Below are 25,109 nucleotides of genomic sequence, written 5' to 3'. Positions count from 1 at the left end.
ACCAACCAGGAGGGATTATGGAACGTCCTCCTCAAATTTGGCTGCCGGAAAAATTCGTCACCAACCTCCAACGACTGCATGATGACATGCAAGCTGTAATCCTTCCCAACGGACCTACCACTGACCCAATCCCAATGCAAACTGGGGTCAACTAAGTCTGTGTCATCTCACCAACGCTCTTTTCCATCTTCCTCGCCGCAACACTCCGCCTCAACTCCTCACACTCAAACACAGCAACAGAGACTGACAGATACAGAATGGATGTCATACTCAAACACAGTACCAGAGTCTGACAGATACAGTGGTGCAGTGGTTAGCACTGCAGCCTCACAGCTCCAATGACCCGGGTTCGATTCTGGGTACTGCCTGTGCAGAGTTTGCAAGTTCTCCCTGTGACCGCGTGGGTTTTCGCCGGGTGCTCCGGTTTCCTCCCACCGCCAAAAACTTGCAGGTTGATCAGCAAATTGGTCATTGTAAATTGCCCGTGTGTAGGTTGGGATTACTGCGGGGTTAGTATAAATAGGTGGTTGTTGGCCGGCACAGACTCGGCGGCCCGAAGGGCTTGTTTCAGTGCTGTATCTCGAAACAAATAAATACGGAATAAATCCATACAGCACCAGAGACTAAGAACTGCTGAATGACAGAACACTCTCAAACACAGGAGCAGAGAATAAAAGAAATGGAATTAATTGCACACTCACATGCAATAGTAACGACACAGAGTCATCAATAAGCGTCCTCTCAACAACATGCAGAACATTTCCAGAAAGCTTGGCACAGGGAGCGGCTCTTTCAATGTAAACTGCAGCTGGAGAGAGTCTTTGTGAAATATACTTCCTGATTGCAGTCCGAATGTTTGTGATTGGCTGCAAAGTTTGAATGTGATTGGATGGTGAAGGACACCAATTATAGTATTACAATATTAAACCATTGTGACATCACTCCCAATCACAATCTTTACTTTCCCCCATCCCTCATTAGCATAGAGCTGTGGGATTGTCTATTTAATCCGCACTCGGAAGGGGTTTGGTTTATTTCAGTGTCTGAAATTGAATCTGAAGATGGTTGAGGAGAAGAAGAAAGCAGCTGCTCAGAAGGGCGCCAAGAAAACTGTGAGTAAACCGTCAGCAAAGGGCGGCAAGAAGCGGAGAAAGTCGAGGAAGGAGAGTTACTCCATCTACATCTACAAAGTGATGAAGCAGGTTCACCCCGACACCGGCATCTCCTCCAAGGCCATGAGCATCATGAACTCGTTTGTGAACGATATTTTCGGGCGCATCGCGGGTGAGGCTTCCCGCCTGGCCCATTACAACAAGCGCAGAACCATCAGCTCCCGGGAGATCCAGACCGCCGTGCGCCTGTTGCTGCCCGGGGAGCTGGCCAAGCACGCCGTGTCGGAAGGGACAAAGGCGGTGACCAAGTACACCAGCTCCAAGTAAAACTGCACAATGGACTGAAAAACATCCCAAACACAACGGCTCTTTTAAGAGCCACCCACAATCTCTCTGAAAAAGCTACAACATCATCTCTCTGGTTTTGATTTGTTTTGTTTTTTTATACGAAGAGTCTGGAACTTTCTAATTGCCTTTCTGATCTCTTTTAGCCGCATGGATTCTGGGTGATTCAGTTTCACTGTCTGAGATCTTTGTGTCGACTTAATAATGCCGCGTAAATTAATTACTGATCACTGAGCCCATGTGCGCTTTGATCTCGGACTATTCTCCGTCCTTTTTTTAACAGTCTGTAAGCGGCGGCAGAAAGTCTCTTTCACAGCATTCTGGAAGCGGACACATTTCAGGTCAATCTTTGTCAAGATACCGCATCACTGATTCTAGATTGAACCTATTTGTGGGAGACAAAAGCGGAGAGAAAGTGTCAGGAGTTGAAATGTGAGACTGAGGTTTCCAACAACAGCGGGGTTTCTAGAAAATGTACTTATTAATTATTGAGGTCGAGCTTGAACAAGGGAAACAAGTGACTGAGAACTGATCTGTCAGCTTATTGACGAAATAGTACAACAGCGAAAATGAACGCGTACATGGGGTCAGTGATCAGTAATTAATTTACACGGCATTGTTAAGTAGAGACACAAAGATCTCAACAGTGAAAGTGAATCACCCAGAATCCATGGGGTTAAAACAGATATCACAAAGGCAATTAGAAAGTTCCAGACTCTTCGCATAAAAAAAACCAAATTGATACCATAGAGATGATGTTGTAGCTTTTTCAGAGAGATTGTGGGTGGCTCTTAAAAGAGCCGTTGTGTTTGGTATGTTTTTCAGTCCATTGTGTACTTGGTCACCGCCTTTGTCCCTTCCGACACGGCGTGCTTGGCCAGCTCCCCGGGCAGCAGCAGGCGCACGGCGGTCTGGATCTCCCGGGAGCTGATGGTGCTGCGCTTGTTGTAATGGGCCAGGCGTGAAGCCTCACCCGCGATGCGCTCGAAAATATCGTTCACAAACGAGTTCATGATACTCATGGCCTTGGAGGAGATGCCGGTGTCGGGGTGAACCTGCTTCATCACTTTGTAGATGTAGATGGAGTAACTCTCCTTCCTCGACTTTCTGCGCCTTTTGCTGCCCTTTGCTGACGGTTTACTCACAGTTTTCTTGGCGCCCTTCTTAGCAGCTGCTTTCTTCTTCTCCTCAACCATCTTCAGATTCAATTTCAGACATAGAAATAAACCAAACCCCTTCCGAGTGCGGATTAAATAGACAATCCCACAGCTCTATGCTAATGAGGGATGGGGGAAAGTTAAGATTGTGATTGGGTGATTGGCAATGATGTCAAAACGGTTTTATATTGTAATTCTCTAACTGGTGTCTTCCGCCATCCAATCAGAATAAATATTTGCAACCAATCACAAACACCCTTACTGCAATCCGTAAGTATATTTCACAAAGACTCTCTCCAGTCCCATTTTATCGTAAAACAGTCGCTCCCTGTGTAAAGCTCCCTGGAAATGTCCTGGCTGTTGTTGGGAGGACACTTTTTGACTCATTCTGTGTCGTTGTGTCTCTGCTATTGCATGTGAGTGTGCAATTAATTCCGTTTATTTTACTCTCTGCTACTGTGTTTGAGTGTTTTATGTAATTTGTTCGCTCTCAGTCTCTGGTTCCGTGTCAGTGCGCCATTTTCCCACACTCTCTTGGCCAGTCTGGACATAGCAGTGGAAGCCTTTCCCATGCACTTGTTGACTTCTGCATCGGGAGACAGGTTACTGGTGATAGTTGAGCCTGGATAGGTGAACTCTTGAACCACTTCCAGAGCGTGTTCGCCCATATTGATGGATGGAGTATTTATAATGTCCTGTCCCATGATGTTCGTTTTCATGAGGCTGATGGTTAGGCCAAATTCGTTGCAGGCAGCCGCAATGCTGTCAATGAGTCTCTGCAGACACTCTTCAGTGTGGGATGTTAATGCAGCATCGTCAGCAAAGAGGAGTTCCCTGATGAAGACTTTCTGTACTTTGCTCTTCGCTCTTGGACGGGCAAGGTTGAACAAACTGCCATCTGATCTTGTGTGGAGGAAAATTCCTTCTTCTGAAGACTTGAACGCATGTGAGAGCAGCAGGGAGAAGAAGATCCCAAACAGTGTAGGTGCGAGAACACTGCTATGTCCAGACTGGCCAAGTGAGTGTGGGGAAATGGCACACTGACACGGAACACAAAAGTCCAAGTATATCAAGCCTGTGTCCTCAGTACTTTGCTCTACGGCAGCGAGGCCTGGACAACGTATGTCAGCCAAGAGTGACGTCTCAATACATTCCATCTTTGCTGCCTCTGGAGAATCCTTGGCATCAGGTGGCAGGACCATATCTCCAACACAGACGTCCTTGAGGCGGTCAACATCCCCAGCACATACACCCTACGGAGCCAGTGGCGCTTGAGATGGATTGGCCATGTGAGCCGCATGGAAGATGGCAGGATCCCCAAGGACACATTGTACAGCAACCTTGTCACTGGTATCAGAACCACCGACCATCCATGTCTCTGCTTTAAAGTCGTTTGCAAACACGACATGAAGTCCTGTGAGATTGATCACAGGTCGTGGGAGTCAGTTGCCAGTGATCGCCAGAGATGGCGGACAGCCATAAATGGGGAGCTAAAGTACGGTGAGTCGAAGAAACATAGCAGTTGGCAGGAAAAAAGACAGAAGCTCAAGGGGAGAGACAACTGTGTAACAGCCCCGACAACCAATTTTATCTGCAGCACCTGTGGAAGAGTCTGTCACTCTAGAATTTGCCTTTATAGCCATTCCAGACACTGCTTCACAAACCACTGACAAGCTCCAGGCGCTTACCCATTGTCTCTCGAGACAAGGAGGCCAAAGAAGAAGAAGAAGAAAAGAAGTCTCCGGTGCTGTGTGGATTCATTCTGTATCTATCAGACTCCAGGACTGTGAGTGTGATATCCATTCTGTATCTGTCAGTCTCTGGTACTGTGAGTGTGACATCCATTCTGTATCTATCAGACTCTAGGACTGTGAGTGTGACATCCATTCTGTATCTGTCAGACTCTGGTACTGTGAGTGTGACATCCATTCTGTATCTATCAGACTCTAGGACTGTGAGTGTGAGGAGATGAGGTGGAGTGTTGCGGCAAGGATGATGGGAAAGAGCATTGGTGCGATGACACAGCTTTGCTCGACCCCAGTTTGCATTGGGATTGGGTCAATGGTAGGTCCGTTGGGAAGGATTACAGCTTGCATGTCATCATGCAGTCGTCAGAGGATGATGATGAATTTCTCTGGGCAGCCAAATTTGAGGACGTTCCATAATCCCTCCTGGTTGGGAGAGTCGAAGGCCTTTGTCAGGTCAGAGAAAACCAGGTATAAAGGTTGTTGCTGCTCCCTACATTTTCTTGGAGTTGTCTTGCTGTGAAAATCATGTCCATTGTGCTTCTTGATGGACAGAATCCACATTGTGATTCCTGGAGGAGCTCTTCAGCCACGGGGAGGAGGCAGTTGAGAAGGACTCTTGTGATGGCCTTCCCTGTGGCGGACAGCAGGGATACCCCTCTGTAGTTACCACAGTCAGTCTTGTCACCTTCTTTAAAGATGATCACTATTACAGTGTCTCGGAGATCCCCTGTCATGCTCTCCTCCTTCCAAATGAGGGAAATGAGACCATGTATTTGTATCAAGAGCACTTCTCTGCCAGATTTTAGAATTTTGATGGGAATTCCATCTATGCCAGCGGCCTTATTGTTTTTTAGCTGTCAGATGGCCTTTTCAACCTCTGTCAGCCTGGGATTGTGCTGACAGCACGGTGGGTAGCATGCATGGAATGCGGTCAAGGGCACTCGCATCAAGGACTGAGTCACGATTGAGGAGATCTTCAAAGTGCTCCTTGCAACGAGTGCAGACTGCCTATCTGTCCTTGATCAGTGTCACTCCATTCTTTTGCTCTCAGTCGGGTCGGTCCTTGGGTACGTGAACCGTGAATGCTGTTGACTGTGCTGAAGAATCCTCACATGTCGTGGCTGTCAGCAAGTTTTTGTTGTTCCAGTGTTCTTTCAGCCCATCAGCTGTTCTTTAGGTTGCATGTGTAGATCTAGTCTACAGGACGAGTGGGAAACTATTTAACCTATGTTGCCTCCAGTCCAGATGTAAGGCCACTCCAACCTCTGTCATCAAGCTGCAGTATGCTGACGATGCCTGCGTATGCGCACACTCAGAGGCCAAGCGTCAAACCCTGATCAATGCATTCACGGAGGTGCATGAAATAATTGGCCTTAAGCAAAACATCCAGAAGACAAAGGTCCTCTACCAGCCTGCTCCCCGACACTGCCCCTCAACTATCAAGATCCACAGCGAACCACTGGGCAATGTGGATCACTGCTCATACCTTGGGAACCTCCTGTCACCAAGGGCAGATATCGACAATGACACCCAGCATCACGTCTAGTGTGTCAGCGTAGCCTTCAGTCATCTGTGGAAAAGAATGTTTGATGACAAAGAACTCAAATCAGACACCAAGCTCATGGTTGACATGGCTGGAGTGTTACCTGCCCTCCTGTATGTGTCAGAAACATGGATACTGTACAGCAGACATCTCAAAGTCCTGGAGAGATATCACCGGTGGTGATTCCGCAAGATCCTGCAAATTCAGTTGCAGGACAGGCGCTGCAATATCAGTGTCCTCTCTCAGGCCAACATCCCCAGTATCGAAACACTGGTCATGGCTAGTCAGTTATGTTGGATGGGCCACATCATCCCCATGCCTGACGCCAGAGTCCCAAAACAAGCTTTCTACTCTGAACTCCATCAGGGCAAGAAGCTACCAGGAGGGCAGAGGAAACATTACAAGAATTTCCTTCAAGACATCCAGAAAAAACGTGACATCTGCACTGATTCATGGGCATCTCTTGCCTGAGACCACCCAAAATGGAGAAGAAGCATCCGCGAAGGTGCCAGCCAGTTTGAAATTCGTCGACATGCCCAGGAAGCAACGAAATGCAAACAGTGGAAGGAGTATTTGGAAATTGGAGAATCCCATTCACCCACTTCACCAAGCACCATCTTCCCCACCTGTGGCTGAGTGTGTGGATCAAGAATTGGACTATTCAGTTACCTAAGGACCCACAACCCTGGAGTGGAAGAAAGTCATCCTCATTCCCAAGGGAGTTCCGAAGAAGAAGTTTAGTGTGACATCCATTCTGCATCTGTCAGTCTCTGGTATTGAATATGAGTGTGGGATTCATTCAGTATCTGTCGGTCCCTTGTACTGTGTTTGAGTGCAGTTTTCAGGCTGTATCTATTAGTATCTTGTGTGTGAGTTTTGTATTCATCTGCATCTTTCAACCTCGAAGACATTATTTGAGTTTTGTAGTCATTCTGAACTGACCCTTGGTAATGTATGTGTGTTTGAGGGTGATTGTTTACCTGTTAATCTGTTGTCCTGTACATGAGCGTGAGATTCATTCTGTATAACTCTATCTCTGTTCTTGTTGTGTGTGTGTGATTCATTCTATATGCTCCATCTCTGGTATCACATATATGTGTGGTATCAATTCCATTTCTGTCATTTCTGGTACTGTATGTGAGTGTTTACTTCATTCTGTAACTGTCAGTCTCTGGCACTGTCTGCATGTTCTGGATCCATTTTGTAACTATCAGTCTCTCGCGCAGTGTGAATGTGGAATTAATTTTGTATCTCTCCATCTCTAGTGTCATGTGTAAATTTGGAGTTCATTCTGAATTGGTCATTGGTACTGGATTTGCCATTCTCTAGTACAGTTTGTGAATGTGGGATTCATTCTGTACCTGTCACTCACTGGTACTTTGTGAAAGTGTGCAATACATTCTGTATCTGTCGGCCTCTGGTAGTGTGTGTGATTGTGGGATGAATTAATTAGCAGTCAGTGGTGCTCGATGTGAATGTGGAAATCATTCTGTAACTCAGTCTGATATTGTTCTGTGAGGGTGGGAATCACATGTATCTTTCAATCCCTGGTGCTGTGTGTGAGCATGGGATTCATTCTGTACCTGTCAGTCAGACTGTACGTATCTGTGGGATTTATTCTGTACCTTTCAGTCTCTGGCATTTTGTACGAAAGTGGGATTAATTCTAGATCCACTGCCACACACTGGTTGAGTGTGTGTGTGTGTGTGTGTGTGTGTGTGTAAGAAGATAAAAAGATACAAAATAGGAGCAGGAGATGGCCATTTGGCCCATCGAGCCTGCTCTGCCATTCAATAAGATCGGGGTTGTTCTGATTGTGGCCTTCACTCCACTTTCCTGCCTGCGCCCATGACCATTGACTCCCTTGTAGATCAAAAATCTGTCTATCACAGCCTTGAATATATTCAATGACCCAGCCTCCACAGTCCTCTGGAGAACAGAATTCCAAAGATGAACAACCCTCTGAGTGAAGAAATTCCTCCTCATCTCCTTCTTGAAAGGGAGGCCACTTATCTTGAAAATGTGGCCCCTAATTCTACATTCCCCCACAAGGAGAAACATCCTCTCAGCATCTACCTGTCCAGCCCACTGAGAATCTTATAGGTTTCAATAAGATCTCCTCTCAATCTTCTAAACTCCAGTGAGTATAGGCCCAACCTGCTCAACTGTTTCTCCTAAGACAATCCAACTTCCCAAGTATCAGCCGAGTGAACCTTCTCTGAACTGATTCCAATGCAAGTATAGCCCTCCTTAAGTAAGGAGACCACAACTGTGTGGAGTACTTTAGTTGGGATGTCACTAATGCCCTGTGCAGTTACAGCAAATCTTCCCTACTTTTAAACTCCATTCCCCTCTCTAAAAATGCCAACATTCCAGTTGCCTTCCTAATTACTTGCTATAGCTGCATGCTAACTTTTTTGTAATTCATGTACTTGGACACACAGATTCCTTGGTACAGCAGCATTCTGCACTCTCTCTCCATGTAAGTAATATTCTGTTTTTCTATTCTTCCTGCCAAAGTAGACAATCTGACATTTTCCCATATTATACTCCATCTGCCAAACTTTTGCCCACTGATTTAACCTAGCTATATCTCTTTGCAGACACTTTGTGTCCTTCTCACAACTTGCTTTCCTCCCTATCGTTGTACCATCCATAAATTTGGATTTACACTCGGTCCCTTCATGCAAGTTATTAATAAAGACCATAAAGATTGAGGCACCAGCACTGATCTCTGTGGCACTCCATTAGTTACAGTTTGCCAATTTGAAAATTCCCCAATTATCCCCACTCTGTTTCTTGTGAGTTAGCCAATACTGTATCCATGTGCGTGCAGTTTTCAGATTGTGTCTATCAGTGTCTGTTACTCTGAGTTTTGGACTCTTTCTCAATCTCTCAGTGCTACTATTTGTGTGTTAGGTTGCTTTAGATGACTCAGGCTGAGGTACTGTCAGTGAGTGCAGTAATCAACCTATACCTTTCAGCATCTGGCACCGAGCATGGGTTTCAAAATCACTCTCTATCTGTTAGTGTCTGGTACTCTGTGAGAGTGTGGGATTCATTATATAACCTTCCGTCACTGGGACTGGTGCAAGTCTGGATTTATTCTACATAAAAATTCAGCACAGCAACAGGCCACTGATGTGGTAGGTATTAAGCAGACAGGTAGATACATAAATCCTGTTTGAGGTTTTGCCTAGTATTAAATATTATCTGTCACTGTGAACACAATAGTGAAATATAATGTATCCTGCAATCTGATACAGGATTGATGTGCAAGTGTAACTCAGGCTGTACTCATCAATTTGATCAGTGCCATTCAGTCCAACTCTGAGTGAGAATCTTGGACTTGCATGTAAAATGAGCTCAGTCTGGAATTGTACAGTATCTTCCATCTGACACTATGAGGTTTTAGGACTGGTACGTAATTTATAGCTCAGACTAAACTCATCAAATTCATATTGTATCTTTTAGTTTCACAATCCGGATGAGTTTTAAAGTGGAATCTGAGTTTGTACCTCTGCAATCTGATTATGCACTTGAGATTTGTATCTAATGTATATGTCTGGACACATTATGGGAATTAATACTGATAATAAAGTCAAAACCCGTGTAAATATTAGGCTGGTATTTAACTTGAATCTCGGAGCACTTCATTGAGGTTATTTCTGTAACTTTGAAACAGCAACCATGTGTCAGTTCTATGTGCATTTAATTTGTAGCTGAGGTTGCTCCATTGTGGAATTGACACACTGATAATTTGATAGTGGGTGAGAATTTGGACAGGGATTTGTGTATCTACCTGTCAGTGATACTGAGTTGGGGTGACATGAAAACAACGTGCGGCTCTCCTGCTCCATTTGATTGATGGATTGAAAATGTGTCTCTGGATCTGTTTCTGCTGTCTGAGACTGTGGAACTGATGACCTGTCTGTGTCTCTGCGCTCTGTGAGTGATAATGTACGGACTGTGTGTGAGAAGGAGCTGGTGACACTCTTCCATGTAACTTGGTGGAGGAGACATCACATTTATTTTGGTTCATTCAATTATTTGTCTGTTTAAACAAAAGAATGTTTATAATTCAAATACTGGTGAGGTAGAAGATACAGGAGTTTAATGAATTTAATCTCTCATAATAATTATAAACGCCCACAAAGGAAGCCCAGCCATACAAATATTATCATTGTTTGACTGCACTGCAGTAACAGTTTCTTCCCATTCTGTCTCCATCCCCTTGTCCACACACAACCCGAGAATGGCCTCTCCCTTCCCCCACTCACTCCATGTTCCGGGACCAGTTCCTGCTCCACTCCGCCTCAAACAAACAGCCACCGCCTGCCCCTGAACTTGCCCCGGACTCGATGCTGATCTCTGAGTCTATCTGCGGACACGCTCCCAAAGCGATGTGCTGCTGGAAGGAGGCTGCTGTTTGCTCCCTTCCACCGGGACCGGGATCTCTCCATTGGCGGCTGTTTTAAACCATCTTCTTCCGCTCACAGGCAGTGCTGGGGGAGGGGAGCGCAGGCGCAGATTTCTGCAACAATTCGGCAAACAGAAACATGGAAAAATTCCAGCACAGAATGAGGCCATTCGGCCAATCATGTCCGTGCCAGCGCAAAGAGAGCGATCCAGCCTGTTCCCACAGTTTCTTGTTATTGGACAGTGAAGTGTGGGAACAGAAGCGGACAGTCAGGATGTGGGGAGTTACACAAAGAGAATTTATTATAGGCACCAGGTGAGAAGTGTGAAGGACACATTTTAAAGAGTGGCTGTTTGGTTTCACTTGAATGGTTAGACCATGGGAGCGGGAACTGGAAATCTGACCTGTGTAAAAGTCCCTGTTCCGTCGGTCAGTCCCATTCATGGCCCAGTGGATTGTTTCTGGATGTCATTTAATTGTTGTAAAATGGCCAAAGCCCCTGGTATGCAGCAGCTGGGGGCTGCAGGACTGCAGTGGAATCAGACACTGACTCTGTTTGTATTGCTGGGTTTCCTTTGTGATTGTTCATAATGATTATTAATTGAAAAATTGTTTTGGTCACTTTTGTATCTTCTACTACATCTCTTCCTGAATTATAACAAATACATTTCCTTTCTACAGGCAAATACTTGATGGAAGCAGAATAAATGTCGTGATTCCTCGACACGAGGAAGTGTAGCCAGCTCCTCACACACAGTAAGTACACTATCACTCACAGAGAGCAGAGACATCAGTTCCACAATCACCGCCAGCAGAAGTAGTCAGACCGGCACTGATCCCAAGTTCCAGAGACCAACAGTCAATGCAACAGTCAGACAGAGCAGGAAAGATTGAACTTGTTTCCATTTCACCACAACTCAGTCCCACTGACACGTAGGTACATCAATCCCAGTCCAAAATCACACCCACTATCAGATTGCAAGGCACTGTGTCACTCTCACAAGAGAGCAGCCTGAACTACAAATTCAATGTCAGATGGAACAGACAAACAGTACCTGATTGTAAAGTACAGAATTAATCACAATAATGTACCCAGACTGCAGACTGAGCTCCATGTTACACACCACTCCACAAATCTCACAAATAGTCAGAGTGGAAGACACATTATTAATTCCATTACTGCAAACTGAATGAACCTGACCATGACATACCAGGACATAAAACATATTGTAAGATGAAAGGACACAGACCTGAAATGTTAATTCTGTTTCTCTCTCCACATACGCTGCCTGAACTGTGGAGTATTTTGAGTATTTTTGTTTTTTTAAATTTCATATTTCCAGAATCTGCAGAATTTTGCTTTTATTTTAGAGTTAAAGAAACATTGCATTGTGAGGTGAGAGTGACTGCCCTTGACATCAAGGCAACCTTTGACCATTAATGGCACCAAGGAGCCCCAGCAAAACTAGTGTAAATGGGAATCATGGCAAAACCCTCTGCTGTTTGGAGTCATACCTAGCACTAAGGAAGATGGCTGTGGTTGTTCAGGTCAATCATCTCAGTCTCAGGACATTACAGCTGGAAGTCCTTAGGCTCGTGTTCTAGGTCCAACCATCTTCAGCTGCTTCATCAATGACCTTCCCTCCATCACAAGGCCGAAAGTGGGGATGTTCACTGATGATTGCGCAATGTTCAGCACCATTCATGACTCCTCAGCTACTGAAGCAGCCCGTGCCCAGATGCAGCAAGACCTGGACAACATCCAGGCTTAGGCTGATAAGTGGCAAGTAACATTAGCGTCAGATAAGTGCCAGGCAATGACCATCTCAAACAAGAGAGAATCTAATCATCTCCTCTTGATGTTCAGTGGCATTACCTTCACTGAATCCCCCACCATCAACATTTGGGGGCGGGGGGTGTGGGGGGGAGGGGGTTACCATTGACCATAAACTGAACTGGACCAGCCACATAAATGCCGTGGCTACAAGAGTAGGTTAGAAGCTAGGAACTCTGTGGTGAGTAACTTACCTCCTGTCTCCCCAAACCTATCCACCATTCACAAGACACAATGCAGGAGTATGATGGAATACTCTCCACTTTCCTGGATGAGTGCAGCTCCAACAACACTCAAGTAGCCTGCTTGATTGCCCCCAAGCACCACCTTCAACAATCACCCCATTCACCACTGATGCACAGTGGCAGCAGTGCGTACCATCTACAAGGTGCACTGCAGCAACACACGAAAGCTCCTTTGACAGTACCTTCCAAACCTGGAACTTCGACTACTGAGGAGGACAAGGGCAGCAGTTGCAAGGGAACACTACCACTTGCAAATTCCCCTCCAATTCACAGATCATCCTGACTTGGAACGATATCGCCATTCCTTCATTGTCGCTGGGTAAAAATCCTGGAACTCCCTTCCAAACAGCACTGTTGGTGTTCCTACATCTCAAGGACTGCAGCGGCTCAAGAAGGCAGCTCACCACCACTTTGTCAAGGGCAATTTGGATTGGGCAATAAATGCTGGCATAGCCAGTGATGCCTACATCACACTAACAAATGAAAAAAGTGAGGAAATAGTGAAGGGCTTTGATAGAGTACATGGGGACATGCTTCCACTTGTGGTGGCATCTGAAACAAGAGCCAAAATATAAAATCGGCATTCATAAAACCAATGAGGAATTCATGAAAAATGTATTTACGCAGTGAATGGTTCGAATCTGGAATTTGTTATCACAGGGAGAGGTTGGGGTGAATAGTATCGATGCACTGAAGGGGAGGTGGAACAAATGAACAATTGTATGTGGAGAAAGGAATCGAGGGATATACATATCGGGCTTCATTTAAAAAAAAAAATTTGCATGTGAAGCAGGATGGCTGGAAATATATGTAGAGCATAGAGCAGTTGGGACGATCCCAGTGCAGTGTTTTGTCTGGATGGATCTGCCCAGAACACTTGCGATGCAGGAGCTGGGAGCTTCAGTACTTCAGTGGAGGCAGATAATGACACAGGTTTTTATTTGTGGATGTTCTTAATGATTATTGATTGAGAAATTAAATTGACCTCTTTGATATTATGCACCGCATCTGTTCTTGAGTTATCAGATATATTTCTTTCTTCAAACAGGCAAATACTTGAAGATATTATGATGAATGTGATGGTTGCTGCACTCGAGGCACAAGGAACAGTGCAGCCAGCTCCACTCACACACAGTAGGTACATTATCACTCAGAGTGCAGAGGTGCAGATAGTTCATCAGTTCCCTGGTCTCAGATTGCAGAAATAGTCAGGCTCACATTGATCCCAAGTTCCAGAAACACATTTTCAATCCAACAACCAAACAAAGCAGGAGAGAAATAAGTTTTTTCCATTTCACCCCGATTGAGTCCCACTGACAGTCAGATACTTCAATCCCAGGTCAAAATCACACCCACTAGCAGATTGAAATGCAATGTGTCAATCTAACAAAGAACAGTACAGCACAGGAACAGGCCATTCGGCCCTCCAAGCCTGCGCCGATCTTGATGCCTGCCTAAACTAAAACCTTCTGCACTTCCGGAGTCCGTATCCCTCTTTTCCCATCCTATTCATGTATTTGTCAAGATGCCTCTTAAACGTCGGTATCGTACCTGCTTCCACCACTTCCCCCGGCTGCAAGTTCCAGGCACTCACCACCCTCTGTGTAAAGAACTTGCCTCGCACATCCCTCTCAACTTTGCCCCTCGCACCTTAAACCTATGTCCCCCAGCAACTGACTCTTCCACCCAGGGAGAAAGCTTCTGACTATCCACTCTGTCCATGCCGCTCATATCTTTGTCAACCTCTATCATGTCGCCCCTCCACCTCCGTCGTTCCAGTGAAAACAATCCGAGTTTATCCAACCTCTCCTCATAGCTAATGCCCTCCAGACCAGGCAACATCCTGGTAAACCTCTTCTGTACCCTCTCCAAAGCCTCCACGTCCTTCTGGTTGTGTCGCGACCAGAATTGCATGCAATATTCTAAGTGTGGCCTAACTAAAGTTCTGTACAGCTGCAGCATGACTTGCCTATTTTTATACTCTATGCCCCGACCGATGAAGGAAAGCATGCCATATGTTCTTGACTACCTTATCCACCTGCGTTGCCACTTTCAGTGACATGTGGACCTGTACGCCCAGATCTCTCTGCCTGTCAAATTTAATGCAGACTGAGCTAGCAATTAAATATCAGATAGAATTGGCACACGCTACTGATTGAATGGCACAGAATCTAACCTAGTGATGTACCCTGAGATTTAAATTAAATATCATACCCAAAGCTCACACCCATTCATTATAAAGGATGTTTAAACATCCCCACAGTGCACCCTGAGATCCAAGTTGCATACAAGTACAACATTCATTGCAGTGAATGTTTCAAAGGTGCTGAAAGATATTGTAAGCTGAGACACAAATTAGATATCAGTTCAGACCTCGCCCACACTGTGAAATTGAAAGAGACAGAATCAATTCCATCAGTGTAGATTGATATAAACATTACATGCCATTCTAAAAAGTGATGCAATACGAAACCAAAATACAGTATCAATTCCACCAGACCCCCACCACCCTCTGGCTAAAAAGTCTTTTCCTCATCTCCCCTGTGATTTTTCTGCCAATCACTTTGAATCTATTCCCCTAGTCACTGATCTCTTTGCTCAGGTAAACAGGCCCTTCACTTCAATTCTATCCAGACTCCACAAATTTTGTACATGCCAGTCAGATCTCCCCTCAGTCTTCTCTGTGCCAAGGAGAATAGCCCCAGCCTATCCAATCTTTCCTCAAAGCTGCATTTTTCCAGTCCCGGCAACATCCTCGTAAATCTCCTCTGTACCCTCTCTAGTGCAATTACATCCTTTCTGTAATGAGGTGATCAGAACTGCACACAGTACTCAAGTTGTGGCCTGACTAATGATTTATACAGTTCCAGCATAACCTCCCTGCTCTTATATTCTATACCTCAGCTAATAAAGGAAAGGATTCCATATTGTCTTCTTACCACCTTGTCGACCTGTCCTGCGACCTTCAGGGATCTGTGGACATTTACTCCAAGGTACCTCACTTTCTCGACACCTCTCAGCATTTTCCTGTTAATCGTGTATTCCTTTGCCTTGTTTGACCTCCCCAAATGCATCACCTCACACTTCTCTGGATTGAATTCCATTTGTCATTTTTCTGTGCATCTGACCAGACCATGAAGATCTTCCTGCAGCCTGCAGCTATCCTCCTTGCTATTTATCAAACAGCCAATCTTTGCGTCATCTGCAAACTTCTTGATCATGCCCCCTACATTTACATCCATGTAGACTACATCAACTGCACTACCCTCATCTATTTTCCTTGTTAATTCTTCAAAATTTCAATCAAGTTGGGCAGACAAGATTTTCCCTTAACAAATCCATGCTGACGCTCCTTGATTAATCTGTGCCTTTCTAAGTGACATTTTATCCTGTCACTCAGAATAGATTCCAATAATTTGCCCACTACTAAGGTTAGACTGACTGTCCTGTAATTATTCGGTCTATCCCTCACTCCCTTTTTAAACAGAGGTACAATGTTCGCAGTCTTCCAATCCTCCAGCATCATACCTGTATCCAGTGAGGTCTGGAAAACGATGGTCAAACCTTCCGCTGTTTCCTCTCTTGCTTCTTTTAACAGCGTGGGGTACATTGCATCCATCCCGAGTGATTTATCAACTTACAAATATGCTATTTGTATGTCCTGTCACTAATATGTCCTCTCTCCCTCTATTGATCACATCCAATACTTCATACCCTTCTTCCTTAACTCCAATATCTGCATCATCACCCTCTTTTGTGAAGACAGATGCAAAGTATTTATTAAGAACAGTGCCAACATCTTCTGCCCCTACACATAGGTTACCTTCATGATCTTTTATGGGCCCTACTCTTTCCATAGTTATCCTTTTTCTGTTAATGTATTGATAAAACATCTTTGTGCGAACCTTGATTTTGATTGCCAATATTCTTTCATGCCCTCTCTTAGCTTTCCTAATTTCAATGTTGATTTCCCCCCTCCACATTCGATACACCTCTCGGCTTTCAGTAGTATTGAGTTCTCTGAGTCGGGCATAAGCTTTCCGTTACTGCCTTTTAATACTACCTTATAAGATCCATGGGGCTCTAGATTTGGCCTTCCCACCCTTTTTCTTTGTGGGAACATATTGACTCTGAACCCCTGGAATCTCCCCTTTGAGTGCTTCCCGCTGCTCTGACATTGATTTACCTTCAAGTAGCTGTTTCCAGTCCACTTTTGCTAACTCACTCCTCAGCTTAGTAAAGTTGTCCTTGCCCCAACTGAGAACTTAAACACCTGTTCTATCCTTGTCCTTTACATAATTATGTTAAAACTGACTGAATTATGATCACTACCACCAAAATGCTCTCCCACTGCCACTCCTTCCACCTGCCTACCTTCATTTCCTAAAACTACATCTAAAACTGCACCCTCTCTTGTTGGACTTGCTACATCTTGGCTAAATAAGTTCTCCTGAATGCACCTCAAGACTTCTGCTCCCTCAATTTCTTTCACACTAAAAGTATCCCAGTTCATGTTGGGGTGGTTAAAATCCCCTACTATTACTGCTCTATTGTTCTTGCACTTCTCAGAGATTTGCCTACATATCTGCTCTTCTATCTCCTGTTTGGGGGTCTATAGCACACTCTTAGCAGTGTGATTGCCCCTTTTTTGTTCCTCAGCTCAATCTATACGGCCTCATTTGATAAACCTTCCAACATATCATCCGTCTTCACAGCTGTAATAGTTACTTTGAGCAAAACTGCCACACCCCTCCTTTCTTATCCCCCTCCCTATCACATCTGAGAACCCTGTAACCAGGAATGTTGAGCTGCTATTACTGTCCCTCCTTAAGCCATGTTTCTGTAATAGCTGTGATATCATACTGCCACATGTCGATTTGTGCCCTCAGCTCATCTGCTTTATTTTCTATACTCCTTGCATTGAAAAAGATATGCTTGAGCACTGCCAAACTCTTTTTACATTTTCTCACCTTTGTTTCCTCTTTCTTCCAGACTCATCCATTAATTTTCTGCCTTCCATGCCTTCCGGTTCCCATCCCCCTGCTAAATGAGTTTAAACCCTCGCCAACAGCACTATCAAAATGTCCCGCAAGGAACTCTGTCCAGGCTCTGTTCAACTGCAATCCGTGTGACCTGTCCCAAGAATCTAAAGCCCTCCCTCCTGCACCATCTTTCCAGACACACGTTCATCTGTCTTATCCTTTTATTCCTGTACTCACTTGCACGTGGCACTGGGAATATTCCGGAGATTACTACTTTTGATTCCCTGCTTGCTAATGTCTTACCTAGCATCATAAATTCTGACTGCAGGACAACATCCTTATTTCTACCGATGTTGTTGGTTCCGATGTGGACCACAAATGCTGGCTGCTCACCCTCCCCCTTCAGGATGCTTTGTAACTGCTCAATGACATCCTTGACCCTGGCACCAGGGAGGCAACACACCATTCCTCGATTCACGTCTGTGGCCACAGAAATAGCTGATTGTTCCCTTCACTATTGAATCATCTATCACTATGGCTTTTCCAATCTTCCCTGTACCCACCTTTGCAGCTGAGTCACCCATGGTGCCATGGACTTGGATCTGGCTGCACTCCCCTGGTGAAGCATCACTGTCCTCCGTATTCAGAACTGAATACCTGTTGGAGAGTGAGATGCACTCGGGCTGTCCTGCACTTCCTGCCTGATTCTTTTTGACTGCCTTGTGGTCACCCATTCCCTCTCTCCCTGCGTACTCTTAAGCTGTGGGGTGACCACTGTGGGCGGCACAGTGGCGCAGTGGTTAGCACCGCAGCCTAACAGCTCCAGGGACCCTGGTTGGATTCCGGGTACTGCCTGTGTGGAGTTTGCAAGTTCTCCCTGTGTCTGCGTGGGTTTTCTCCGGGTGCTCCGGTTTCCTCCCACAAGCCAAAAGACTTGCAGGTTGATAGGTAAATTGGCCATTATAAATTGTCACTAGTGTAGGTAGGTGGTAGGGAATGTAGGGACAGGTGGGGATGTTTGGTAGGAATATGGGATTAGTGTCGGATTAGTATAAATGGGTGGTTGATGTTCGGCACAGACTCAGTGGGCCGAAGGGCCTGTTTCAGAGCTGCATCTCTAATCTCTCTCTAATCATGAACATGCTTTCCATGTAACTCTCCTCATGAATGCACAGCTGTGTCTCCAGCTGCTGCTCAAGTTCCAAACCCAGAGCTCAAGCAGCCGCAATTGACAAAACTGACTTGCACAAATGTTTTTTTTATTTCCAAAATATACTTTATTCATAAAGATCTGTAAAAAATACATTACAAAACAGTTCCAAACAGCACCAAGTCAAAAAGTACAAAAAGTGCAAAGGAGGTCAGTTTCCTTCAATGCAGGAGTGAGTTGCCTCACAACCCTTCCATTTCATTTTTCATGCCATATACATTTTATGGCAAACGAAAATTTTCCCGCTACAGTTTGTGGGGGTTTTCCATGGATCCAGCCCCTCAGTTCAGCTTGGTGGGGGGAGCTTACATGGTGGTCTTTCCCCATTGAGCCTTTGCTGTGGCTGCCCCAAGCTTTAGTGCGTCCCTCAACACGTAGTCCTGGACCTTCGAGTGTGCCAGTCTGCAACATTCGGTGGTGGACAACTCTTTGCGCTGGAAGACCACCAAGTTTTGGGCAGACCAAAGAGTGTCTTTCACCGAATTGATAGTCCTCCAGCAGCAGTTGTGGTTATCTCGGTGTGTGTCCCTTGGAACAGCCCGGAGAGCACAGACTCCTGTGTTACAGAGCTGCTTGGGATGAACCTCGACAAAAAACAATGCATCTCTTTCCACACCTGCTTTGCAAAGACACATTCCAGAAGAAGCTGGGCAACCATCTCATCCCCACCGCAGACACTTCGAGGGCATTGTGCGGAGGGGGTGAGACTTCGGGCGTGCAGGAAGGATCTGACGGGGAGGGCTCTTCTCACCACCAGCCAAGCTACACCTTGGTGCATGTTGGAAAGTTCTGGTGATGAGGCATTCCGCCAAATGATTTGGCAGTCTGCTCGGGCAACCATCCGACAGCATCCACCATCTCCTTTTCCCGTAGGGCCTTGAGGACATTCCGTGCAGACCACTGCCTGATGGATTGGTGGTCAAAGGTGTTTTCCGCAGAAACTGTTCCACGAATGACTGGTGGTACGGCACAGTCCAACTAGATGGAGCGTTCCACGGCAATGCGACCAGGTCCTTCCTTCACAACACTGGGGACAGAGAGAATCTCAGCACGTAGTGACACTTGGTGTTGGCGTATTGGGGATCTGCACACAGCTTGATGCAGCCGCACACGAAGGTAGTCATCAGGATGAGGGTGATATTGGGTACATTATGCCCACCCTTATCCAGAGGTTTGAACATCATGTCCCTTTGGACCCGGTCCATTTTGGATCCAGAGATGAAGCAGAAAATGACTCGGGTGATCGCCACAGCGCAGGAATGGGGTATGGGCCAGACCTGTGCCACTTACAGCAACAACGTGAGCGCCTCGCACCTGAGGACCAGGTTCTTACCCATAATGGAGAGAGTTGCTGCTCCCACATGCTCAGCTTGTGTTGTACCCTGGCGACTCGCTCCTTCCAGGTTTTGGTGCATGCCACTGCCCTTCAGAACCATATCCCCAGCACATTCAGGTAGTCTGACCTGACAGTGAAGGGGACAAAGGATCGGTCAGCCCAGTTCCCAAAGAACATGGCCTCTCTCTTGCCGTGGTTACCGTTGGCTCCCAAGGCCAGTGCGAACTGGTCGCAGATGCTCATCAGTCTGCGCACAGACAGCGGGTTCGAGCAGAAGGCTGCGACGTCATCCATGTCCAGGGAGGTTTTAACCTGAGTGCCTCCACTGTCTGGGATTGTCACCCTTCTTATGCTCGCATCCTTCCTAATAGACTCAGCAAAGGGTTCAATACAGCAAATAAACAAGACAGGGGAGAGAGGTCAACCCTGTCTGACTCCAGATTGGATCGGGAAACTTTCTGATTCCCACCCATGGATTGAGACTGTGCTACTGATGTTTGTGTAGAGCAGTTTGATCCAATTGCAGATTCCCTCCCCAAACCCCATTTTCGAAAGTACGTCCATCATGTAGGTGTGCGATATCCTGTCAAAAGCCTTCTCCTGGTCCAGGCTGATGAGGCAGGTGTCCACCCTCCTGTCCCGAATGTGGGTGATCGTGTCCCTGAGTGGGTAAAGTACAGGTCTGATCAGGGTGGATCACCAACTCCAGAGCAGACTTGACTCGACTGGCTATGACTTTTGACAGTATCTTCCGAGGCCTGCTGGCTCTTCACCTCATGAAGGTCCTCCTTGACCTTGACCCCCATCGACTGAAGCCAGAGCAGATTTTGCATACTTTTCTGGAGTCGTGACATTTCCATCTGTCTATCTCTCTCGCCCTCTGAACCCCTTTGAAGATAAAGAACCTCTTGATGTTCTCCTTGATCGCTTCCCACCACTGAACTGGAGACTCAAAGGTGGGGTTTCACGGTCCTCCAACCTTTGTAATCACTTTTGAGTTCCTCAACATTCTCTGGGGTTAGCAGTGTAGCATTGAGCTTCCATGTCCCCCTGCCAACCCGCTGGTCATCCTGTAAGTGAAAGTCAGCCAGTAAAAGGCAATGCTTGGAGAAGAACACCGGCTTGACGTCGGTGGATCTGACCGTGAAAACACGGGACACAAATAGGAAGTCAATCCTGGAATGGGCAGACCCGTCCGTTCTTGACCATGTGTATCTATGCTGCGCTCTGTCTGCAGGTTTGCTGAAGACGTCGTGCAGTTTGGCATCTTTTACTGTTTCTATTAAGGATCTGGACATAGCATCCAGTTTGCTGTCGTCTCTGCCGGATCATCTAGGTGCATCGATGATGCCTTTGAAGTCACCGCCGAGGATGACCGGCCTGGATGTCGCCAGCAGCAGTGGGAGATGCTGGAAGACGGTCAGCTGCTCGCTGCATTGAACCGGGGCATAGACGTCAATCAACGAGAGCGGAGTATTGTTGTACATTACATCTGCTACGAGGTGATGACCGCCAAATGGTTCTCCAGGACACGGGAAGCATCCAGCAGCTCCCACATCGCACAGGAGGTGGACTCTCGAGGTTGAAGCCCCCCCTGCCATTCCTTTACGTTCACTGTTTTTCGGCTGCCGCATACGATGATGGGCCAAGTGGTCTCTTTCTCTGCCTTAAACCTTCTATGATTCTATGATTCTATGATGCTCACTAACATTATCCCCTTTTCATATACTGCACCACAGAGAGAGAGAGAATCAGTCCGACCATTCGTAACAGTGTGTCCATATCACACTGTATTACACATTCTCATGTATCATCAGAGACAGTATTAGTAACACAATAAAGTGCATACATATCATTCTAAATAATGGTATCCCAAACATATGTACAGCATTAGAGAGGGAGTGTCAATAGTGCATTTTCTATTCGTGTGTCCATATCACACCCAATAACTGGATCCCACGTTTTTATAGAGCACTAGAGACAGAGCTGAAAGTGAATACGTGAGAGAGAGAGAGAGATCCCCATCAGCAGTTACAGGCTGACCTGGAAGCCTCATTTTATCTTGAAAGATCCGTGGGAGAAAGACGGTGCAGTCTCATCTCTAATTGATATTGCATCAGAAATAGACACATTATTATTCCTAGACTCTGGGTAACAGTTAGAGAGTGAGGTGAACAATGTTCCAAATTTAACGCTCTTGGCCCTGTTGATCTCTGTAATCTCTCAGCTCACACCGCTCGATATGACTGTCAGTGAAGGACAGTTTCAATGTGATGACATTAATCTGGGACTGTTACTGTCAGATATTAACTCCTGCGCGATCGCAGCAAACACAGCGACTCCCTCGGAGGACTGCTTTGAGAAGACGGGTGAATGAAGAGCAAACACACTGCAGGGAATGATCTCAAACTGAGCTTCAGAATCCCCCAGCTTGAAACGTTCTCTGACCTTTCCCCACAGCCCCAGTTCCTTTGCTCAAACTCGGAGAAAACTGAACTGGGGAAAGTTCCAGTTTATTTTTGTCAGTTCCGATGAAGGGTCACTGACCCGAAACGTTAACTCTGCTTCACTTTTCACAGATACTGCCAGACCTGCTGAGTGGTTCAAGCATTTCTTGTTTTTATTTCAGATTTCCAGCATCCGCAGTATTTTGCTTTTATTCCAATTTATTTTTTTTTGTAAATGAGTGGGGAAAGAAGCGCATGCGCGATGCGCCTCCTCCAACCGTGTCCTTCTGCGTCATTTAATTAGTGAGCGGAAGAAGATGGTTTGAAATAGACGGGAATGGAGACTTCGAGCCCCGGGGTAAGTGAGTAAACAGCAGTCTCCTTCCAGCAGCACATTGCTTTGAGAGCCTGTCCGCAGAGGGGCTCAGAGATCAGCATTGACTGCGGAGCAAGTTCAGGGGGAGTTGGGGGCTGTTTGTAAGAGGCGGAGTGGAACAGGAACATGGAGTGAGCGCGGAAGGAGAAGCCTTTCTCAGGCTGTTTGTGGACAAGGTAACGGAGACAGAGCAGGAAGAAGCTGCTGTTGAAAATCATTGTTGTTTTCTCTCCTCAAACCTGTAATGCATGTTCATGGTTTAGCTCCAGTTTCACACTGTGTTGTTATTGAGCAGTGAAGAGAGGGAACAGAGCCAGACAGTAGGGATGGGGACAGTTATGCAATCAACACCTATTGCTGGCGCCAGGTGAGTAGTGTCAAGGAAACATTTTAAACAGCAGCTGTCGGTTTCCGTTGAACGATTGATCCAAGAGAAGCAAGGAAATGGCAGATACTCTGAACAAGAATTTTTCATCTGTCTTCACAGAAGTAGACACAAAAAACATCCCAAGAATAGTAGAAAATCAAGGGGAGTAAGGAGGGGGGAACTTAAAACATCACCATCGCGAGAAAAACATGTTTTTGGAAAACTAATGGGACTAAAGGTTGACAAGTCCACTGGATCTGATGGCCTACATTCTAAGGTTTAAAAGAAGTGTCTGCATAGATAGTGGATGCATTGGTTGTAATCTTCTTAAATTCCCTAGATCCTGCAACAGTTCCAGTGGATATTAAACTGCAAATGTAATGTCCCTGTTCAAGAAAGCAGTAAAGAGAAAGCAGGCAACGATAGGCCTGTTAGCCTAATGTCTGCCATTGAGAAGATGCTGGAACCAATGATTAAGTCAGTCATCGCAGAAAACATAGAAAAATTGGAGCAGGAGTTGGCCATTCGGCCCTGCTCTGCCATTCAAAAATGATCAAGTCTGATCATATAATTCAGTACCCTCTTCCCGCTTTCACCCCATATCCCTTGATCCCTTTTGTATTAAGAAATATATCTATCTCCTTCTTGAATATATTTAATGACTTGGCCTCCACTGCCTTCTGCAGTACAAAATCATGAGAGGTATAGACAGGGTGGATAGCAAGAAGCTTTTTCCCAGAGTGGGGGATTCAATTATTAGGGGTCACGAGTTCAAAGTGAGAGGGGAAAAGTTTCGGGGGGGATATGCGTGGAAAGTTCTTTACGCAGAGGGTGGTGGGTGCCTGGAACACGTTGCCAGCGGAGGTGGTAGACGTGGACACGATAGCGTCTTTTAAGATGTATCTAGACAGATACATGAATGGGCAGGAAGCAAAGAGATACAGACCCTTAGAAAATAGGCGACATGTTTAGATAGAGGATCTGGATCGGCGCAGGCTTGGAGGGCCGAAGGGCCTGTTCCTGTGCTGTAATTTTCTTTGTAGAGAATTCCACAAGTTCATCACCCTCTGAGTGAAGAAATTTCTCCTCATCTCGGTTCTAAATGGCATACCCATATCCTGAGACCGTGACACCTGATTCTGGACTCCCCAGCCATCAGGAACATCCTCCCTGCATATAGCCTGACTAGTGCTGTTAGAATTTTTAAGTTTCTATGAGATTCCCTCTCATTGTTCTAAACTCTAGTGAATATAGGCCTAGTCAACCCAATCTCTCCTCATTGTCAATCCTGCCATCCCAGGAATCAGCCTGGTAAATCTTCTTTGCACTCCCTCCATGGCAAGAACATCCTTCCTCAGATAAGGAGACCAAAACTGCACACAATACTTCAGATGTGCTCTCACCAGAGCCCTGTATAACTGTAGTAAGACTTCCTTGCTCCTGTACTCAAATCCGCTTGCAATGAAGGCCAACATACCATTTGCCTTCCTAACTGCTTGCTGCACCTGAATATTTGCTTTCAGCGACTGGTGTACAAGGACACCCAGGTCTCTTTGCACCTCCCCCTTTCCCAATCTGTCACCATTCAGACAATAATCTGCCTTTCTGTTTTTACAACCGAAGTGAATAACCTCACATTTATCCAAGTTATACTGCATCTGCCATGCATTTGCCCGCTCACCCAACTTGTCCAAATCACATTGGAGCCTCTTTGCATACTCCTCACAACTCAGTTTCCTCCCCAGCTTTGTGTCGTCTGCAAACCTGGAAATGTTCCCTCACCCAAGTCATTAATATATATTGTGAATAGCTGGGGCCCAGGCACTGATCCCTGTAGTACGCCACACGTCACTGCCTGCCACCTGGCAAAAGGCCCGTTTATTCCTACTCTCTGTTTCCTGTTTGTCAAGCAATTCTCAATCAATGCCAGTATATTACCCCCAATCCCATCTGCTTTAATTTTGCACACGAACCTCTTATGTGGGAC

Source organism: Heterodontus francisci, unplaced genomic scaffold (genome assembly GCF_036365525.1).
Source record: "Heterodontus francisci isolate sHetFra1 unplaced genomic scaffold, sHetFra1.hap1 HAP1_SCAFFOLD_52, whole genome shotgun sequence".
Taxonomy (NCBI): Eukaryota; Metazoa; Chordata; class Chondrichthyes; order Heterodontiformes; family Heterodontidae; genus Heterodontus; species Heterodontus francisci.
This window is presented reverse-complemented; position numbering follows the sequence as displayed.